We start from the raw sequence: 21,778 nt of genomic DNA, 5'->3' as shown, positions 1-21,778 counted from the left end.
ATAAAATGTGTATTTGTACTTTATATTTTCAAAATGAGTAGAAAATACTTACAACTGTATGAAGATGTGATGGCATTCTAGCTTTGGAACAATTCCAGATCTCCCTGTATTAGATGATTCAAGCCTCCACTAATTTTCCTTGCTCAGGACTGCATGAATTTAAGTTACAAAATTGTATAAATTTCCTACGGGGTTTTGCATTGGGACAAAAATTCTGGTAAGATGAGGATTGTAGTTGGCTTTTGAGAAAATATTCAGTGATGTTTTTGGAGTGATGTTCGAGGGGCTTAAGGTCTAAGTCATTAATAGCTTTAGTTTGAGCGCTCTTCTCATTTCTTCTCCATTTGATTTCTCTATGTCTCTGTTTCCATGCATCTCCTATAATTTCTGCTGTCACCATATAATATTATATATAGGAATTCATAAATGCATTATCATAATTTTATTTTATTTTAGAGAGAGCAAGCTCACACAAGCAGGGGAGAGAGATAGAGAGAGAGACAGAATCTTAAGTAGGCTCCATGCTCAGTACAGAGCCAAAATAAAGAGTCAAATGTTCAAATGACTGAGCTACCCTGCATTATCATAACTTTAAACTTAAATAAGCGTGGGGTGCCTGGATGGCTCAGTCAGTTAAGCTTCCGACTCTTAATCTCAGCTCAGGTCATGATCTCACAATTTGGTTCCTGAGTTTGAGCCCCCTGCATCGGGCTCTTCACTGACAGTGTGGAGCCTGTTTAAGATTCTCTCTCTCTCTCTCTCTCTCTCTCTCTGTCCCTCTATCTCTGCCTCTCCCCTGCTCTCTCTCTCTCAAAATATTCCTCACTTAAAATAGTATCCTTCTGGGGTGCCTCGGTGGCTCAGTTGGTTAAGCATTTGACTTCAGCTCATGTCATGATCTCATGGGAAGTCAGGTCATGATCTCTTGGTCTGTGAGTTCAAGTCCCCACATGGGGCTCTCTGCTGACAGCTCAGAGCCTGGAGCCTGTTTTGGATTCTGTGTCTCCTTCTATCTCTTCCCCTCCTCTGCCCATGCTCTGTCTCTGTCTCTGTCTCTCTCTGTCTCTATTTCTCTCTCTCAAAAATAAGCAAACATTTAAAATAAACAAATAAAATAGTATCTTTGCTTCCTTTTCTTCTGGCATCCAATGTCATCTGATGCCAGGATAAGGTCTGCAGTACTTTTACTCCCCTGGACTTGACACCATGAGTAGTTACTTTTCATCTGTGAGGAGCCAAGCCTCTACTTCTTGCTTTTCTTTCGAACACTCCAGTGATCCAACACCATATCCTTCTGCAGAATCCTATTTTTCAGTGAGGCTTGTCAAATATTTTGTGGAAGAAATGTTCAGTTTCCTGAGAGTAATTGAAAACTTCAAGGCACATGTTTTCAGATATAGAAGGAGTCATCCTCTGCATCTACAGTAAGCAGAAGTTATAATTCATTACACTGCGGTGTTTGCAGGCTTGTTTCCTACAGCTGACTTTTTCTAGTTACTTACTTTTCTTTGAGGCATATCTGAAATACAATAAACACGTTTATTTCAAAGTCTTTGCTTTTACAAAAAGTCCTAAAATAATGCTGCACACATATGCCTCAAAAAATAGGCCATCTTTAACTCCAGCTTTAGTCACAGTGAAAAAAAAAAACATTACAAATGTCATCCAAGGAATTAAACTCACTGATTTTTTCACTTAATAACTAAGTTCAATACCTAAGGCACAGAGTTCAGGAATTTTATGTAAAGGCCAAGGCTTACAAACATATTCATGAAAAATTCCAATCTTTTAGTGTATATTTCTCGCGTAAATTGATCAACTTTTTTCATTCCTTCAGAAACCTAACTACGTAACCCCAAGCATAAGCACCTTCTCCTGCCTGCTCTCATCTGTCTTTTAATATAAATCTCCTCATACATATTTTTATTTTACATGATGGCTTTCTGTAGCATCATATAAAAATGAGTCAGGTATTAACTTTATAAAACTGTCACAATGACCATTCAACTGTATTTAATAATTAAAAATATCCCTAATATCTCAACCACCACATATACGTGTGTGTGTGTGTGTGTGTGTGTGTGTGTATATATATATATATATATATATATATATATATATATATGCATACGTGTACATATGCAATACACATGTAACTTATAATTAGCATTATTTTATACTAAATTTTGGGGGAACTAGTATGAATATTTTCATTTTTCTGTATGGTCAGGGCTTTCTGAGCAAAGACAGTTGGTTCTTGGTTAAAGGGTAGCTGACGAGTAACCCTGAGATAGGAACCTCAGGAGAGAGGTTAAGAGGCCTTTCTTTTTCTCTCCCAAAGCTACTTCTGTGCACAGGAAAGGGTTCTACAATTGGGCTTCTGTAACCATTCTTCCCCAAAAAAGTCTGAGGCTCTTTCAGCTTTAATCTGTTATTATACTGGAGGCCTACAGATATAGAGAAGAGCATAGGGAAGGTATAGGGAAGAATGTTCTGCAATTTTTTAGTTAAATCTCAGATAGCCTCAGTCAATGGGCCTATATTTTAGGAATGTCACATTTGCACGTATTTCTTCAGTTGTACGACTGTTTTCTCTCCCAGTCTCTTACTTCTTTCCCTTGATGTATTGTCCTCAATCTATGTATGTCCTTGAAGCCCTGTCTCTTGTTGACTATGTTTTTGTTTTGTTTTTCTTCTGAAATGAGAGAAGATGACTGGAGGGGAGGCTATCACAGGAGGAATTCCTTCTCCCACCTGGGATCAGGCTGTAACACTGGAGTGTGTTATGGACAAGATTCACTGTATTTCACAAGGATTTTTTCTTCTCCTCCTGCCACAGCCAGGAGGGGATATTTCTTGGATTTTCAGTGTGAGAATATGATGGGATTCCTACAGGTAAAGTCCCATGAATACGAAGAGACTCCCTTAAAACTGAGGACACTAGAAGTGTCTGACTCAACATAGTATATTCTCAGCCTATGGCAATTCATCAAAATTGCCATTTCAATGTTCCTAACTAGTACATGATCCCAGAGTTTTCTACTCTAGTAAGCAGATATCAGCCGTCTGTCTAGAAAGACCTGTCTTTCCAGATTTTGGGTGATGATTGCCCGGCAATCTCATGTTTTGATGGCTTTAAGAAAAGTGGCTCTTCTGAATTTTTCTATCTTTTTTGGTTGTAGGGTGCAAGTGAGATCTTCCAAGATCTTTGCTTGTTAGTGCTGATGTCCTCTTCAAATACATTTAAGCACCAAAGTGGAGAATAGAGGTTTCAGCAAGGACAGTGCTGGTAGCATCTCCTAGAGATTTCGAAGCACAAATTCCAACCTCTAAAAGACCTGGTTAATATTGACTAAGATGGGAAATTGAGGCAATTGAAAAGAAGGGGAAATTCTGCAGATCGACATAAGATTTAGTCAAAATACCCAGGCAATGAGTAATAAGGAATTTGGAACTATCTAATGAGGAAAGTAGGGCCATGAGATTTTGTGAAACCAAGGGTATCCAGTGGAATCGGACCCTTCAAGACCTCATCCCAAGATTGATGAATGTAGATAATTCCAAAAAGAGCAAACATTAATACAGGAGCCTATGTCTTGCCCTACTCTGGATTTCCACACTAGATAAAGGACTATCATTTCTCATTCATGATGTCCCTCTAACGCCTAGCTTGATTTATTCTAGCCTACTGGCCTCACTTCAGCATTTATGTTCACCTATGCTTTGACCTTTAACAACTGATTTATCTACTGATTAATGTTATCATCTTTCTTATTCAACAAATATTCTCTTTTCTATAGATTGGCCTCACTTCACTTTTTTTTTTTTTTTCAACGTTTATTTATTTTTGGGACAGAGAGAGACAGAGCATGAACGGGGGAGGGGCAGAGAGAGAGGGAGACACAGAATCGGAAACAGGCTCCAGGCTCTGAGCCACCAGCCCAGAGCCCGACGCGGGGCTCGAACTCACGGACCGCGAGATCGTGACCTGGCTGAAGTCGGACGCTTAACCGACTGCGCCACCCAGGCGCCCCTCACTTCACTTTTTAAATCTAATTTTAGATTCATTGGGTGACAACAAATGAAACCTTTAAGAAACCACAAAGTGATTGGAGACGTCATTAAAGAAGTTTCAATAACCAAGAATACCACTTTCCATTTTTTCCATGTTGGCACATTAGGTGGGGAAAAAGTAAACAACAACAACAATAAAACTAACCAGAGATGAATCAGTTCTCATTCATATGCAGAAAGGAAGAGAAAGGAAGAAATAAATTATTGGTTTACTCAGGTTCTATGAGATAGAAACTAGGACAGTAGAACGCTTTGGTCTAGGTCTCAGGTTGACAGTGGTTTCAAGTTCTGACTGCTACTCAGTTATGGTTAAAAAAATGTCCTATCAAGTAACTTGGATTTTTGAATCCTAGAATTTCTGAGTGCAAGGTAGAGTCAGCTTTAGAGACTCTGAACAATAATATATCCTTCAAATACCTGATAGGAGGTGTAGCTAAAGGTTATTTTAAACATCAGGTATTTTACTGTTACAATCATGGTACTATTGTCATTTATTGAGGTTATTAAGTACCTTCTGTAAATGACCTTAAACATTTATGTGATATTATTGGAAATTTTATGTTATTTTATAACTTGAGTTTCTCCTCCAATATTTTCATGGTGTCAGCTCTTACATTCCCAATAGCCCTACATCTAGGGAACAATACATCTCCAATTCCACACTACATTAATTGAGACATAAAAATAAACCTCGTTAGGAAATAATATAAGGGCAAAATTAATAATTTAAGGGAAAACCTGAGAATCTTTCCTTTAAAGAACTTTATATTAATAATAGTATATAAAGTATGTCTCTATCAGTTTCACTGATCATAAAAATTCTCTTTTCTTTTTCCTGAAAGGGTTACACCTCCCCCATTCAGTTGGCTTAATGTTGAAAGCATTAGGAGAAGGATCAAAAGTGCCTTTAACCTACAGGCTAGGGACTAGGGCATATGGTCCACACATATGGTCTCAAATTCTCAAACAATTTTGGGGAAAAAAACATAAAAATATGAGCAAACTCATACAAATATATCTGTATACAACTATCGGCCTATCAATATTATGTATATGCCTTTGTATACACAAAATCCATAAATATGAGAAAATAATTACAGTCATAAATGATATTGAATTTTATATTAAGATTTATAAAATACAGTCTTCATAATATTAGACCTGATGTGACAAGTATGATATGCATACGTGCATTTTTACCTGGATTACCATTTCCATCTCTCTAACCTCTACCATAATCCTCCTCCCTACACCGAATTTATTCCATGTGAACATTTCCAAATGCTAGTGATAATCCTGGTATCTCACATACACATTTCAGTCTATAAAAGGTACATATAAACCTTTACGCACCCATGTTTTACAAAGTAAAACTAAGGAAACCTTCCTGCATTTTCTCTAGGTAGTGGTTCTATATGGACACAGGGTAGAATAAAATTCTAAATCTAAAAACAGTAAGATATTTTCAGGGTATTGAATACCCCTCATTCCCTGATGATTACTTTAATGGGCTTTTTGTCAATTTGGGTATAGAAGATTACAAAAATTTCTTCCTTTCTCCAATTATAAGAAAGTAATAAATGAAGACAGAGACAATTCACAAGTACATGTGGGATAATAACTACCTTTCCAAATAGACGCATAATAAAAGTTCAATTGTTTGACAGAAACAAATTGCTTGCTTTACCAAAGAGGCCTTCAGGTAAAGGTCAGAGAAAAAAAAAAACTTTAAAGACATTAAACTGGTAAAATTTCCATAAATGATTAGACACAGGGTTCATATTATCATTTACAATATATTTCTAATATAGAAAAACTTTTAAAACAATTTAAAACCAAATAAAACATAATTAGGGAAATATTGTATTTACCATAATAATTGCTCCAATATTATATTCGTGTCCCTTTTTATCTGTATTAATATAACTTGTATTTTTTCTACTTTAATCTAATGTCATCCACCACCGCCAATTAAAAAAAAATACATTCCAAACCTGATTCTTTTGGATGATTATTTAAAAAACATGACATATGCTTAGCCACTAGAACTAGAAAATATTAGATTATGTCAATTATATCCTTCCAAATAAAAATCTGATCCTATTTATAACAAAAATCTGAAATATCTGTGTATAAACTTCCCGCTTCAAATATTCAATAACATTTACCTATGACTTTTATATAAAGTCCTTCATCTGAATTAAACACTTAAATACATTTCTAACTAATCCTAATGATCTTATGCAAACAATTCTGTAATTATTTAGGTTTCGCAAATGATGATATTGAGGCTTGGAAGGTTTGAGTAATATTTCAAAGTTATACAGCCACTAAATGACAAAGATTGGATAACTGACACAGGGTATCTGAGACTGAAATCTGGAATGACTACAATTCCATACTGCCTTTCCACTGTGACTTACACCATCCCAATCCCTCACATTGCCTATAAGGCCCATGATTTTGGGTTGACATCATTAGCCTCAAGTCTATGTTTCTCTGCCCCAGTTTTGGCCATACTGATCTTTTTGTTTTATGGATATGCTGTCTTTTCCCTGCCTTAGGCTCTTTGTATTTGTTTGTTCCTTCTGCTTAAAAGTCACTTCCTATGGCTAACGCCAATCATTCAAATACAGTCATAAATGCAACTTTCTAAGAGAAGTCTTTGCCTTTCCCACCCCTCTCAGGCCACAGCAAGTCTTGGGCTTATTATTTCCTGATACCTGCTAGATTAGCATCCCATATTTTCTCATGGCATATTTAAATGTATTTAAAGAAGTCCCTATGTAGTTGCTTAAAATTGGCAAATAGATGTTAACATCAGCCTCATGAAAGCAGAGGCTACGTAGTACTGTTCATGGTTATATCCCTGATGTCTAAAGGGGTACCTTGTGCAAGCTAAGCACAGAATAAATATTTGTTAATAAATGAATTAATTAGCAAGCTATAGGATTCTCTTTGGTATTTAAACTAAGTAGACTATATTAGAGATGTGTAATATTTTTTTAAAGTAGGATGTTTTTCTAGGCCTGTAAGATAAGCCCAAATGCAAAAAAAAAAAAAAAAAAAAAAAAAAACAAACAAACAAAAAAAAAAACTAAAGAATATTTGATTTGATACTAAGGGAGCACAGGATTTCTCAAAAGTCAAAGTAGGAAAGGCAATCATCCTTCTGGAATTCCATACGGTAGCTAGAATTATCATATGGAAAAACAAATGTGATCAAATTTCCCCTGCACTTGACACATAGCAATAGCTTCCAAACACATTTAGAATAAATAACACCTTCTACACAGGAGTCCATCTGATCATTATCTCGATGATAGCACCCCCTGCTGCAGAGCTGTGTGTACCAAACTCAACTGGATGTCATTAAACTTTGAAATATTTCTCTAATTTCCTTCTTTCTAAATGCATACTCTCCAAGAAACTGAACCAAAGCCAGGTAATTTTTTCCTCAAACTTACCTGACCACACCCCCCATGATAAAAACACTGCTAGGACATCAAAAGTCATAACATGGCAGCCTCACTTCGCAGCATGCTTCCCTCAGCATCTGCACTCCAGTAAGTAAGGCCTTTTTCAGTAACTATGCCCCCTTCCTGCCACAAGACCTATGATGCACATGTTATTTTCCTTTTGACTAAAATACTTTCCCTCTCCACCTAACTAGGTTTTCTTTGCCTCTTAGCATCATCTTTTCTTCCTTCTGAATGCCTACTTTGGTTTCCCCAATTGTTTCCACCTTCCCAAAATGTAACACTTTGTACATTCTCTATATTATAGAAGTAATTATATGTGTATTTCTTAAATTAATGGTTGTCTCCTTCACTTAAACATGAGCATCATGTCCACAGGGATTGTCTGTTTTCTTGCTTCCTTAATGCCTAACACAGTGCCTGGCATATAGCACTTCTGTTACATATTTGTTGGGAAAAGTGAGGAAAAAATAAATGAAATTAAATGCAACATTGATAGGTGAACCATAATAAAGTTTACCTATAGGGAGGAAAAGTGTTCTACTAGTTTTTTGAGACTATCTGCTCTACCTAAGAATTGTCTTAGAAATGTAAACTAAACTCCCTTTCTAGCTGTAACTCTTCTATGTGGAACCACTTGTCAGTGAACTATAAATTGGTTTTCATTTACAGAAGAATTGGGCAGCCAACAACAGGAAGGTATCAACTACAAAGGATTTTATGCACTAGCAATGCTAGGATGGCAAACAGGTTCTCTGCCTCCTATATTTAACCTGAAAAAGACAGAAAAGTTGAGAAAGTTGCATACTTAATGATTAGATGTTCCAAGAGAAAAGAGGCTCAGTGGAAATGACAATATGCGATACATAATTAAGGCATATGGGTACCAATAATAATAAAAATAACAACAACTAAAAAGTATTAAGCGTTCTCCACATGCCAGGCACTAGGCCTAAGAAAGCAGATAATTCCCAGATTAGAATATAACCCAGGTTCCCAGCTCGAGTTTCAATTCACTCAGTCTGTGTAAGCACACTACAGTTTTAGGGATCAAACATGCAAATTTCCTGATTTATAATAAGGATTTAAAAATGACAATGCTTTTTTCTTCTAAAGAAAAAGAGACTCCTTTAGCATTTAACAATAAGCTTGCTTTTATGTAAGGGCCCTGAATGGGCCTCTCTTCTTTGGAAATAAGTAGTATTATTCTTAGATAAACTAACAAATGAGCTCTGCAGGGTGTGTGTGTGTGAATACAATTTCTTAGTCAACAGGCTGAAACAAGCATCTTGAATCAGACCAAATGTGACTGGGTTTCTATACTACAGTTTTAAGTGAGATATCAGGATTTAAGTTGTTTGGTAGCCAATAGTCTACCTTCATAATTCAGCATTTATTCAGTGCCTCTATACTTTGTGGGGTCAGGTACTTCTAAGTGTTGAAATGCTTACCACAAATACTTATGAATGTCACATTTCTATGCTTTAGAGCCTTAATACTATCAGAAATATTTAGTCATTTTTCCATATTAATTTTTTTGAAGAACAAATTAATTTTTAAAAGTGTGAATATTTGTACAACCACCTAACCAAAGAGGTTAAAGAGCTGTATTCTGAAAACTATAAAACACTGATGAAAGAAATTGAAGATGACAGAAAGAAATGGAAAACCATTCCATGTTCATAGATTGGAGGAATAAATATGGTTAATATATCAAAATGCCACCAGCATTTTTTAACAGAGCTAATAATTTTAGTGATTGTACAAGAAATTATGGCTTGCATTCTCAATCACCTTAAATTAATGAGTTTCTAAGACACCATAAGGACTTTAGAATATCCGAATTCCATGAATTATTCCTGCTTTTCATGTTATTGTTTGGATGATTCAATTTCTTCATTTATTTTAAAACACAAAATCCATTATCATCTCTGTACTGTATGGTGAATATCATGACTTATTTAAAAATGGCTTTATTTTGCTTTGCATTCTTTAATATTTTCTTTCTTCTGCCTGAAAAACTAATTTTAGAATTTTTTTTTTTTTTTAGAATTCTGATTAGCATTTCATTAACTCAGTGTTCTGGAGAACTCTTCTCATTTCCATTTTTAAGAATGCTTTTTTTCTTGGTGTAATCTTAAAGGTTCATGTTGATATTTCTTTTGCACTTAAATCTAGAATTGAGTTGTTGTTGTTGTTGTTGTTTTTTTCAGGTGCCGATAGTTTCCAATGAAAACTAATACCTTAACACTTTAGGTAGCACCTTTCAAAGATGTTTTTTTCAGGAATGTCTTAAGATTTAAGATTGTCTTTTTGTCTTTCATTTTTAACAGTCATTTACTCATGCCTAGATGAGATTTTGTTGTTGTACTGGTGGTGGCTGCTTTTATCCTGATTCAGTTTAATTGTGGACCCTAAACACATGGCTTCGCAGCTCATTTTCTGAAACTCCTTGGGCATTAGGTCCTCAAATATTTCCAGACAAATGTCATCTCCTCTCATTACTGGACCCCATATTACATTTATGGTAGAATACTTCATGCTCATTTTTATATATACATTTCAATCATCTTTTGCTTTATCAAACCTGTATATTAAGTATATAATTTTAGTTTTTTTAATTATTTATGGAATTTCCATTGCTTGCATGTTTACATTCCTGTTTTTTTTTTTTTCAGTTTATTTATTTTGAGAGCGGAAAGAGAAAGAGAACAAGTGGGGGAGAACCAAAGAGAGAGGGAGAGAGAGAGAGAATCCCAAGCAGGCTCCACACTGACAGTGCAGAACTCAATGCAGGGCTCAAATTCACAAACCATGAGATCATGACCTGAGCCAAAATCAAGAGTCAGACACTTAACTGACTGAGCCATCCAGGTACCCCTACACTCCTGCTTTTTGATAAATTATACTTCATCTTTTTCTTATATTATCCGATAAAATTTAACTTGTTGCTCTGTTTCCATTTAATGCTTTTCCTCCTTAGTCCTATTTACTTATTGGTTTGGCTAATTGCTTTGCTGTTTCAAACACATCTCTGATCAGCATCAAGCCCCTTTGCCATGGAATTTTAAAGTTCCTCCTACTAGAAGTTGAGTTCACTTCCTCACTCCATTGATGTAGAGTTTGGCCATGTGCTTTTCCTTGGCCAAAACAATGTCTGTGTGGATTCTTAGCCTAGATTTTGAGATAGCATACATATCCACTTACTTGCTCCTCTGGGAATTTCTGAACTCCATCAAGGAAAGAACAAACCCTCATTCTAAGAGAAAGAAAGGCACATAAAGCTGATATAAACCCAATCTCCAGCTTAAAATCAAGCCAAGCTCAATCTAGCCAAAACAAATTGAAAGACAGTTGATGAACAGATTAAAAAAAAAGGCAAGTAACTTGAAATAACTTGTTTAAAGGCTCTGAAATATTAAGATTGCTAGTGCAGCAAGATTACCATGCCAATAGTTGAATAAGACAAAAAAATAGTACATAGAAGTAACTATAGCTGGAAGAATGAAAAACAAACAAGAAACCACAAAACAAAACCCTAATACGTGGCAGTGACTTTAGGAATAGGAGCCAACAGTAAGGAAATTCTTCTTAAAATTTGGAAAAGTATATGTCATAAGGAAATAGTTATAGATAGTTGAAGTATGTATCATGTACTGTTAAATATTTGGTACTACTGTCACCTGTGATAATCTCAAAGTCAGAAAATATACCTAATTAACTTATTATGTGGGGAAAGAAGTTTTTGAGGCAGAATGGTCAATCTATGAGTTGGCTATTGCCAATCACATTTTACAAGGAACCACAAGAAACAGATGAAGTAAGGGAAACAAACTAGCCAATTTACAAATAAAACTTAGAAGGAATTAACAATGTCCAGAAGATGCATTGGAAAATTAATCTGTTTCTCACCAGATCAAGACACTGATAGCTTCAGTAGGGGGTAAGCAGGGCTCCATCACTGAAAGATGCTCTTGGCGTGGGTGGTGCCTGGGTGGCTCAGTAGGTTAGGCCTGGAAATTTCGGCTCAGGTCACAATCTCACAGTTCATGAGTTACAGCCCTGCGTTGGGCTCTGCGCTGACAGCTCAGAGCCTGGAGCCTTCTTCGGATTCTGTGTCTCCTTCTCTCACTCTGCCCTCCACAACTCACACTCTCTGCCTCTCAAAAAAATGAATATTAAAAAAAATTATGAAAAGAAAGATGTTCTCAGGGTAAACAGATAAGTACTTAACTAAGTGTGTGACTATAAACTTCTTTGTTAATACTTTTGAGAAAATTCAAATTTTGTCTAGAATGTTTTACCTAAATAGTTTCCAGAAAATAAAGACATAGCCACATGAAATCATTATGTTTCCCAAATATCCACAAATAAATCTAGAAAGGCAGCTTGAGAGTAATTGTGCATGTGGCTTTGACACAAGGGGTTAGGTCAAATCTCAGAAATTAAAAAAAATACATTATATATACACACACACACACACACACACACACACACACACACACACACACAAACAGAGCATGACTGAGATGTAAAGAGACCTTTGGGATCCCACCTTTTCACTGGCGGGTAGCAGACTGACAGAAAGTTGCTCAGCTACCAAGCATGGCATTTTCTCCCAGCTCATCTTCAGAGGTAAACAAGGAAGATAGTGGAAAAGAAAGAATGGATGAGGAAATAGGGAAAACAATGAACTAAGAGCCAATCACAGGAACAAAAAAAGGTCTATTCTTTAACTCCAGATCAGGGGGCCAGGAAATATTTTTTCTCCACAAAATTCAAGAATGGTTATAGACTTGCTACATGTTCCTCTTGCTCTTCTCTTTCAAATGAGAATGTTTGTTACGGCTATCCTATCCCTGTTCCAGAATCTATTTTTTGGGGGGTGGGTATAGGGGTGAGGGACGAGGGAGGAGATATGTGTAACAAGGGACAGAAAACTTGCCGTTTTACTTACTAGTTCTCGACATTAAGAAACCTCATCCAGACTGGATATAAACAACAACATTTTGGATTGGAAGCATAATACCATGATGAAACTTTTGAGGATTTGGGGATGGATTTGAGTGAATTTTGATTGTGGTAGGTATGGGATAATTGTAAATAAGATGGTGGACTTTGGTAGACAACATTACTTGCTTAATTCTCTCTTCCCCAAATGCATGCCCTTAGCCATTTGACTTCACAGCTCCTTCCACACCTTATGGGTTACGCTACCCCATTTATAGGAGGCTTGCTCTCTGACTCTCTTTAGCCAATATATTCCCAGTGGAAGTTACAATTTCCAGTATTATAGTCTAGACTTTAATGGACATCATGGGTCATTGCTTGATTCTCTGGTAACTACCTCCACCATGAGAAAAACTTCCTTTGGGTATCTAATACTCCTTTACCAAGGGCTCTAGAACAAACACACATAGTGTGGAGTTGTTCTATCCAAACATCAAACAGAAACAACTTTGCCCCAATTAAACTACAGATGAATGAACAAAAAGTAAATAACTGTGATATGCTATAGAATGTGCGAGTAATTTGTAATCCACTATTTTGTGCATTTTTTATTAAACAGTATAAATTGTATATAAAATATTCTAAGGTCTCTGAATGATATTACCTTATTCCAGAATAGTTTCACCAATCCTCTAGCAAGCCATAAAAATGGAAGATCACCTTAATCTAATCAATAATGAGGCTGCCTGATAATGGTTTTCAGTCTTTGTAAGGCTCCACGTGTCTTTGTTTTTCTACCTCTCAATGGAAATAAACCTAGAACCTGGAGTGTATCATAGAGCCTCTCCAGTTTTGATTTTCTAAACTCAAATTTTTGTCTACACAGTAACAAAACACTGTAGGAAGTTTTACTCTGCTTTTCAGCCTTTTTCTTGGCTTCTTACATGGGCCAGTTCCAAGAATCAGTAGGTTTTTGTCCCTAAGAAATGCCACAAAGAGGATGGGTCACCTGGGTGGCTCAGTCAGTTAAGCATCTGACTCTTGATCTCAGCCCAGGTCACAATCTCGTCAAGCCCCATGTCAGGCTCTACACTGACAGTGTGGAGCCTGCTTGGGATTCTCTCTCCCTCTCTCTGTGTTCCTTCCCATGCTCGCTTTCTCCCTCCCTCCCTCCCTCTCTCTCTCTCTCTCTCTCTCTCTCTCTCTCTCTCAGAAAAAATAAATAAACTTAAAAAAAAAAAAAAGACATGCCACAAAGAAGAAAGTGGTAGTTGAGAATACTGGCTCAGCTCTTACAAGTTCCCTTCTTCCCATGATGTCTGCCCATGAAGTTCTGCCTACCTTGGCAAATCTTTGATGTCCTGAAGCAAATATCTTTGGTATTTTATCCAGCATTTCTGGTCCTTAGCAAGAGCACTAGTCCAATACAAGCAATTCTATTGAAGCCAGAGGAAATATCCCAAAGTAACAGCTTAGGTTTTTACATATTTATCATTCATAATTTTCTCAAACTTTTCATAGAGACATTATACTTTTTATGTAGAAACATAACATTTATTCTCATATCCAATTAAATGATTTGTAAGAAATACTGCTTTTATTAAAATTAGTGCTTTAGGAAATTTGTTTATACCATATTTGAATAGTCAAGAGTAGTTACAAAATTTGTGTAGCATTCTTTAGTTCCTGGTTCTAAGAGTTCATTTGTCAATTAACAAACCAAAGTACGTAATATAAACTGAATTCCATCTTACCAGATGGTAAGTGTTCTCATTCATTTTAAAACATATTTGCACACATATATTTTATTTTCAACTTAGAATATACATCAAAAAGCTACTATAAGAGTTCATTAATATGCTGAAAACTAACTTTCTTTTCTTGTATTACGTTAATAGATTAGACATGGTTTCATGTTATCTTAATATTTAAAGGAAGTGAAAATATGTTGAGAGTATTATTTAGTATCATCCTTTTTTTATTCTGTGGCAATAAAATGTTATAATAGACATTCACTTTTATTTTTCCCTCAGAACAATATGGATTGCTAGTCCTATAAAGGATAGTGATGGGTAGATTTATTGGATGTGTTGCTACATGCTGCTGTTTAGCAGGGAGAAGGGTTTTTGCACCATATTCTTCGGTACGTTTTGAATGAAATTTCATTACAAGAGTCTCTGTATCCATATTGCCAAGTATTATATTATTATTATGTTCAATTTAAATTTAATTAGAAAGCAATATCCCCATTTAAATTTAACTTCATTTTCAAATCTAATTCAGTTTATTTTGAATAGGATAAATGCACAATATATTCTTATTAGAAGTGGTAAAATGGATTTTTTTGTTATTCATATTTCTTTTTCAAGAGATCTTAGAAATAAAACTTGTATAACAGCCTCAGTATCACTTGCTTATCTAATTATATATTTTACTCACAAATTATTGTGGAAACGTTTGGACACTAAAATGTATTTGGTTAAAATTCAAATGTAAGGAGTACTCATATGTAATGAATAAGATGTCAACGGGTATTTCTTGTTTACTCAAACTATACACATAGAAAACATTGCCATTGATTTTATTTGCACTTTTGTCCATTTGTTCATTCATTGAAACTATTGAGCATCCACCAGGTATAAGAGTAAATGTATGTGTGAGAATAATGAATATAAAGCTAAATCTGGTCTTAACTGAGCTTACAATCTAGAATTTTTAACTAAGGGAAATCATTTGAAATATTTTTTTAAACCAATGCTAAAGTTATCAACAATCATTATTCACTAATGCTTACTATTCACATTCTATTTAGCTGATTTTTACTCCTAAGGTAAATCTGGAGAGAACATGGAAAGATTTCTGGTCTTCCAAAATCAATCAGTCTAAAATGCATATATCTTATCATCCTAAACCCATAAGGAATAACTTGTTCCCATGTACTATTAACATTGTAGTTCTATTACCATCTTATTTGCTCATCTGTTAGTAGATGGAAGTAAAATCACAATGCCATTCAAGTATTATTTGTGAGAGATTACACAGATTTAAAAGCTACTCCAAAATCTGCACATGTTATTAGGACTTTTGATAGTTGAGATAGTTTTTGGAGCATGGATACCAGAAAGATTGCAGAATAGGAAGCCCTAGACTTTCCTTTGCCCTACAGGAATACTGATTCAACAATACATGAATACGTTTCCTTTATAAGAAATTAATAAACTAATTGGCAGGCCCCTGAATCCTGGGCAACCATAAAACCAGCCACCTCAAAGCTAGGATAACTCAAGACACCTCTTTCCATAATCCATACCCTCAGTACAGTGTCATGCAATCAGAAGGAAAGCCCTAGCTTCCAGATTCTCCCTGGAGACAAAAATAATTGGACTACAGGTCAAACATTCCGATTTCTTCAGGGCTGTCCAAGGGATTTGCTTCTATATTTCCTATATTGCTATGCTGATGGGCCCACACATACACCAGATACCTGGAAATGACTGAACAAAGATGGCAGTTTGAACTACCATGCAAACAGTCACCATAGCCCGTTCACCCACCCAGTGGAGAGTCAGAGTAAAATATCCCAGATCAGAGCTCAGATTCTCTCTGGCAAGGTAAATAATTGGAATATTACATCTAATATTCCTACTTTCCCAGAAGCTGCCCAAGCAACTGGCTTCTATCTTGCTGAACTCTGAGCACTGGTGAAACCTAGCATACCTGGACCCCAAGTTGCTGTTAAGAATAAAGGCAATGATTTGGATTAGCACAAAATCTTGAGAAGCTCCCTGAGTATCTGAATGGCTGATTGATGAAGGTCTTCTGTACCAGAACATGTTAAGACTAAGGAAACAAAGTTGTTTTTTTCTAATGCACAGATACCAACACAAAAAGTCAAGAAATATGAAGATGCAGAAAAATATGTCCAAAATGAAGGAACAAAGTAAGTCTTCATAAACCAACACTAATGAAATATAGAGTAAAACCTTGGTTTGCAAGCATAATTTATTCCAGAAAATGCTTGTAACCCAAAGCACTTGTATATCAAAGTGAATTTCAAGAACCATTGGCTCAGTTGTGATCATGTAATGTTCAGTGTCACATACTACTCATGTTGCAAGACATCAGTCGTTTATCAATTTAAAATGTATTAGAAATGTTTGCTTGTCTTGCAGAACACTCACAGAACAAATTACTCACAATCCAAGGTTTTACTGTCTGTGTTCTACCTGATAGAGAAAAATAACTATTATAAAGATGCTCAGTGAAGTCAGGAGAACAATGCATGAGCAACAGGAGAATTTCAACAAAAACAGAAAATATTTTAAGAATACCAAATAGAAGTCCTGAAACTGAATACAACATTAACTGAAAAACTCACTAGAGATATTCAACAGCAGACTAGATCAATCATAAGCAAGAATCAGTGAACTTGAGAATAGGTCAATGAAAATTATGCTGTCACAGGAACAAAAAATAAAATGAAAAAATCTAAACGAGTGAATAAAGCTTTAAAAAAGTATGAGACAGCATCAGGAGGACAATATACACATAATAGAGTCCCATAAGGAGGAAAAAGGGGGCAAAAAATCATTTAAAATAACAATCGCCAAAAAACTCCCTAAATCTGAGGAAGGAAAAGGACAGTCAAATCCAGGAAGCCAAATGGATGTTAAACAAGATGAATTCAAAGAAATCCTCACCAAGCTATGCTATAATTCAATTATTAAAAGGCAAAGGCAAAGAGAATTTTAAAAACTTCGAGAGAACTCCTATAAGACTACCAGCACATTTTTCAGCAGAATTTTGAAGGTTGATGTACTCAAAGTGGTAAAAGAAAAATAAAACAAAACAAAAGCCTTTCAACCATGAATACTATTCTGATCAAACCTATCCTTCAAAAATAGAAAAAAAAAAACTTTTTCAAATTGTAACATCAGAAACATGAAGTGGAATATGAAGTTCGGGGTGGGGGGAGATAAGTAAAAGTGTAGTTACTATACACTGTTAAAGTTATTACAATAGTATATTTTAAGCCATAACTATAAAATGTTTTATGAAAGCTTTGGTAACCACAAAGAATATACATATAGAAAATAAATAATAGAAAAAGAGCAAATAAAGCAGATCAATACCGAAACACACACACACACACACACACACACACACACACACACACAACAATGCAATATGAAGAGAGACATCAAAGACAGACAAAAGAATTAGAAGACAGAAGACAATTAACAATATGGCAATAGTAAATTCTTCCCATCAGTAATTACTTCAGATGAAAATGGGATAATCTTCTCCAAAAACATAATGACTACATGGATTAAAAAAGGGAAAGTCCCAATTGTATGCCTTCTACAAGAGACTTAGTTCAGATTTAAGGACACACGTAGCCTCCAAGTATAGGGATGGAAAAAGGATATACCATGGGAATGGTAACCAAAAGAGCAGAGATAGCTGTATTTATATCAGAGAAGACAGGCTTTAAGTCAAAAACTATCACAGAGACAAAGAAGAACATTACATAATGATAAAGGGTCAATTTACCTGGAAGACGTAACAATTCTAAATATATATATATATATATATATATATATATATATATATATATTATATTACATTACAAGTATAGTTATATAAATCTATATAAACATCACATATATTCACACATATATATATATAGAGAGAGAGAGAGCAAATACAGATTAAGTATATATACAATCTATATATAGAGCAACTACAGATTAAACTAAAGGAAGAATAGGCAGAAATAAAACCCTACTTTCAATAATGAATAGAGCACTCAGACAAAAAAGTCAATAAGGAAACAATGGACCTGAACAACACTACAGAACAAATGGGCCCCAGGGACACTCAGAGCACTCCACCCAACAACAGAATGAACACTTCTTTCTCTCAAGCTCACAGGAAACATTATCCAGAACAACTTATATGTTAGGTTGCAAAACAAGTTTTAACAAATTCAAGATGATTATAATCATACCATGATCAGTATCTTTTCTGACCACAATGAAATGAAACTAGAAATCAATACCAAAAGTAAAATTGGCAATTTCCACATATTTGTGATTTTTAACATTTTTGAACACTAGGACAAAGATTAAATTAAAAAGTCAATTAATAAATATCATACAAATGAAAGCAACAAAACACATAACACACCAAAGCATACAGGATACAGCAAAAGCAGTACTAAAAAGGAATTTTATAGCCATAATGCCTACATTAAAAAAGAAGATATATCTCAAAGCATCTAATTTTACTCCTCAAGGAACTAGAAAAAGAAGAACAAACTAAGCTCAAAGTTGGGAGAAAAGGAATAATATAGTAAAAATAAGTGAAATACAGAAAAGCAATTAAAAAACCAATGAATCTAGGGATGACTCAGTGGCTCAGTTGGTTAAGCGTCCGACTTCAGCTCATGATCTCATGGTTCATGAGTTCAAGCCCCACATCAGGCTCTGTACTGACAGCTCAGAGCCTGCAGCCTGCTTCAGATTCTGTATCTCCCTCTCTCCTCCCCCTCCCCCACTTGCACTCTTTCTCTCTGTCAAAAATAAACAAACATTAAAAAAAATTTAAGTATCAGTGAATCTAAACGTTAGTTTTGAAAACAAAATTGACAAATTCTTAGACTAACAGAAAAGAACAAGGTAAAAATTTAGAAACAAAAGAAGAGGCATTACAACTGAAGACACAGGGAGAATAAAAGGATCATAAGAGACTAGTATAAACAAATTATACTTCTAACACACTGGACAATCTAGAATACCGGAAGCCGAGCTATCCAACCAGCCTGAGGGTGGTGGACAGATCGGGACTGCAGGGCAGTCCACCGACAGTAAAGTTTCTTGTACTCCTGCTCTTATGTAATTTGACCTTAATAAAAGTACCTGGGGAATTTTCTGTTGGGGAATTGCCCTTGACAGGCCCCCTGGGAAAAGAACCATTGGGGAAAGAAATAAGGTTCCACAAGGAAATTGTGCGGCCTTACATTTAGCCCTTGCCACCCCTTATAAAGACACCTCTACCTAAAGGAAGGATAGCTTCTTATATTTCTCAGTCACGGAAGGAATGAATGGATTTAAAAGCCCCACTGCGTCAACAAAGGAGTGCATCTTTGGGCACCAGTTACTCCAACTCCTAGGCCCACTTGGCCCCCAAGAGGCATTCCAGATGATGATTGAACCTAGTCAGTTAAAGCACAGAATGATTCATTAGTTCCTAGGTGCATTGTCTCTCTGAGAATGCATAAGGCGTGGGTTCCTAAGTCCCTCTTGGCCCCCTCATGACACCTCGGACTGAGGCGAACACTTTTGTTCCTCAAACCACAAATGGTTTGGGTAAACAACTAAGAGGCCATGTCCCTGTAACTGTTCCATTTGAGATGTTGAGAGATAGATGACCTTTCATGAAAACAGCAAAGCAAATGCTTTATAGATTATAGATAAATGTAGATACATAATGAAAATAATGTAAGAAATTAAACAATAAGCAAAGGGCCGGAGGAAACATTACGAGAAAATAACCATGTTATTCCTTAAAGGGTGATTACACATAGGAACATTTTTAGAATTAGGTAATGCCAGAAAACATAGATGATGCACGCTACAAGGAAATTACTAACAAATATAATGCCACGTTTGCCACAATAAAGCAGCCAGTTCAACACACTGCTGTTGTCTGTGTCCATTTTTATTTTTGTTTTATTTTGTTTTATTTTCACTTTTTTGCCGGCTCCGTTCATCCTTCGGGAACCACTGGACCTGGTGGAGCTGGACTCTGGCACTAGAAAAAATAAATTCCTAGAAATATACAAACTACTCAGACTGAACCATGAAGAAACAGAAAATCTGAACATAACTATAACCAATACGTTTGAATCAATAATCAAAAAACATCCCAAAGCCCAGAATCAGATGGCTTCACTGTTGAATACTAAAAAAAAAGTGAGAATTAACATCAGTTCTCTTCAAACCCTTCCAAAAATTTGAAGAGGGAATACTTCCAAACTAATTTTATGAGGACATTACCCTGATATCCAACCCAGGGAAAGACATTACAAACAAAGTACAGACCAATGACCCTGATGAACATAATAAATTCAAAAGTTCTCAAACAAACACTGGCAAACTGACTCAAATAGCATATTAAAAGGATCATACACCATGACTACGTTTTGATGATTTATCCCTGGGATGCAAGGATGGTTCTGCATATGAGAGATCAATGCGATGTATTGTGTTAATCCAATGAAGGGTAAAAATTGCATGATCATCTTAATAGATGTCGAAGAAGCATTTCACAAAATTTGACACCATTTCAGGATAAGACTCTCAACAAACTAGGATTACAAAGCCCCATACCCCAAGCCCATAGTTAACATCAGACTCAGTGGTGAAAAGCTAAAAACTTTTTCTCTGAGATCAAGAACAATGCAAAGAGACCACCCTTGCCACTTTTATTCAATATAGTACTGCAACTTCTAGTCAGAGCAATCAGGGAAAAAATAAATGGCATCCAAAACAGAAAGGTAAAAGCAAAATTATCTGCTTGCACATGACATGATCTTACATGTAGAAAATCAAAGATCTTTTTTAAAAATGTTAAAATTGGGGCACCTGGGTGACTCAGTAGGTTAAGCATATGACTTCAACTCAGGTCATGATCTCACAGTAGTGGGTTCGAGCCCCGCATTGGGCTGTGTGCTGACAGCTCACAGTCTTGAGTGTGCTTTGGATTCTGTGTCTCCCTCTCTCTCTGTTCCTCCCCCATTTGTGTTCTTTCTCTTTCTCTCTCAAAAATAAAGATTTTAAAACTTTTAAATAAAAATTAAAAAATTAAAAAGGTTAAAATTAATAAATAAACTCAAAGTTGTAGGATAATAAATGATCTTACAAAAACATATCTATACAATTGACCATCTGAATAGGAAATTAAGAAAATAATCCCATTTGCAAGATAATCATAAACCATAAAATACTTTGGAATAACTTAAAAAGGTGAAAAACTTGAACTCTGAAAAGTGTGATACATTGATGAAAAAAATTAAAGACACCAATGGGAAGAAATCCCATATTCATGAATTGGAAGACCCAATAAATGTTAAAATGTCCACACTACCCAGTTCGATCCACAGATTCAGCACAACCCCTGTTAAAATCTCAAGAACTTTTTTTCATAGAAATTTTAAAAAATTCAAACCTTTGTATCATACCACAAATAACTATAATAGATAAATTTTGATA

Source organism: Leopardus geoffroyi, chromosome B3, assembly GCF_018350155.1.
Source record: "Leopardus geoffroyi isolate Oge1 chromosome B3, O.geoffroyi_Oge1_pat1.0, whole genome shotgun sequence".
In the NCBI taxonomy this organism is placed as follows: Eukaryota; Metazoa; Chordata; class Mammalia; order Carnivora; family Felidae; genus Leopardus; species Leopardus geoffroyi.
Note: the sequence above shows the minus strand (reverse complement) of the source record.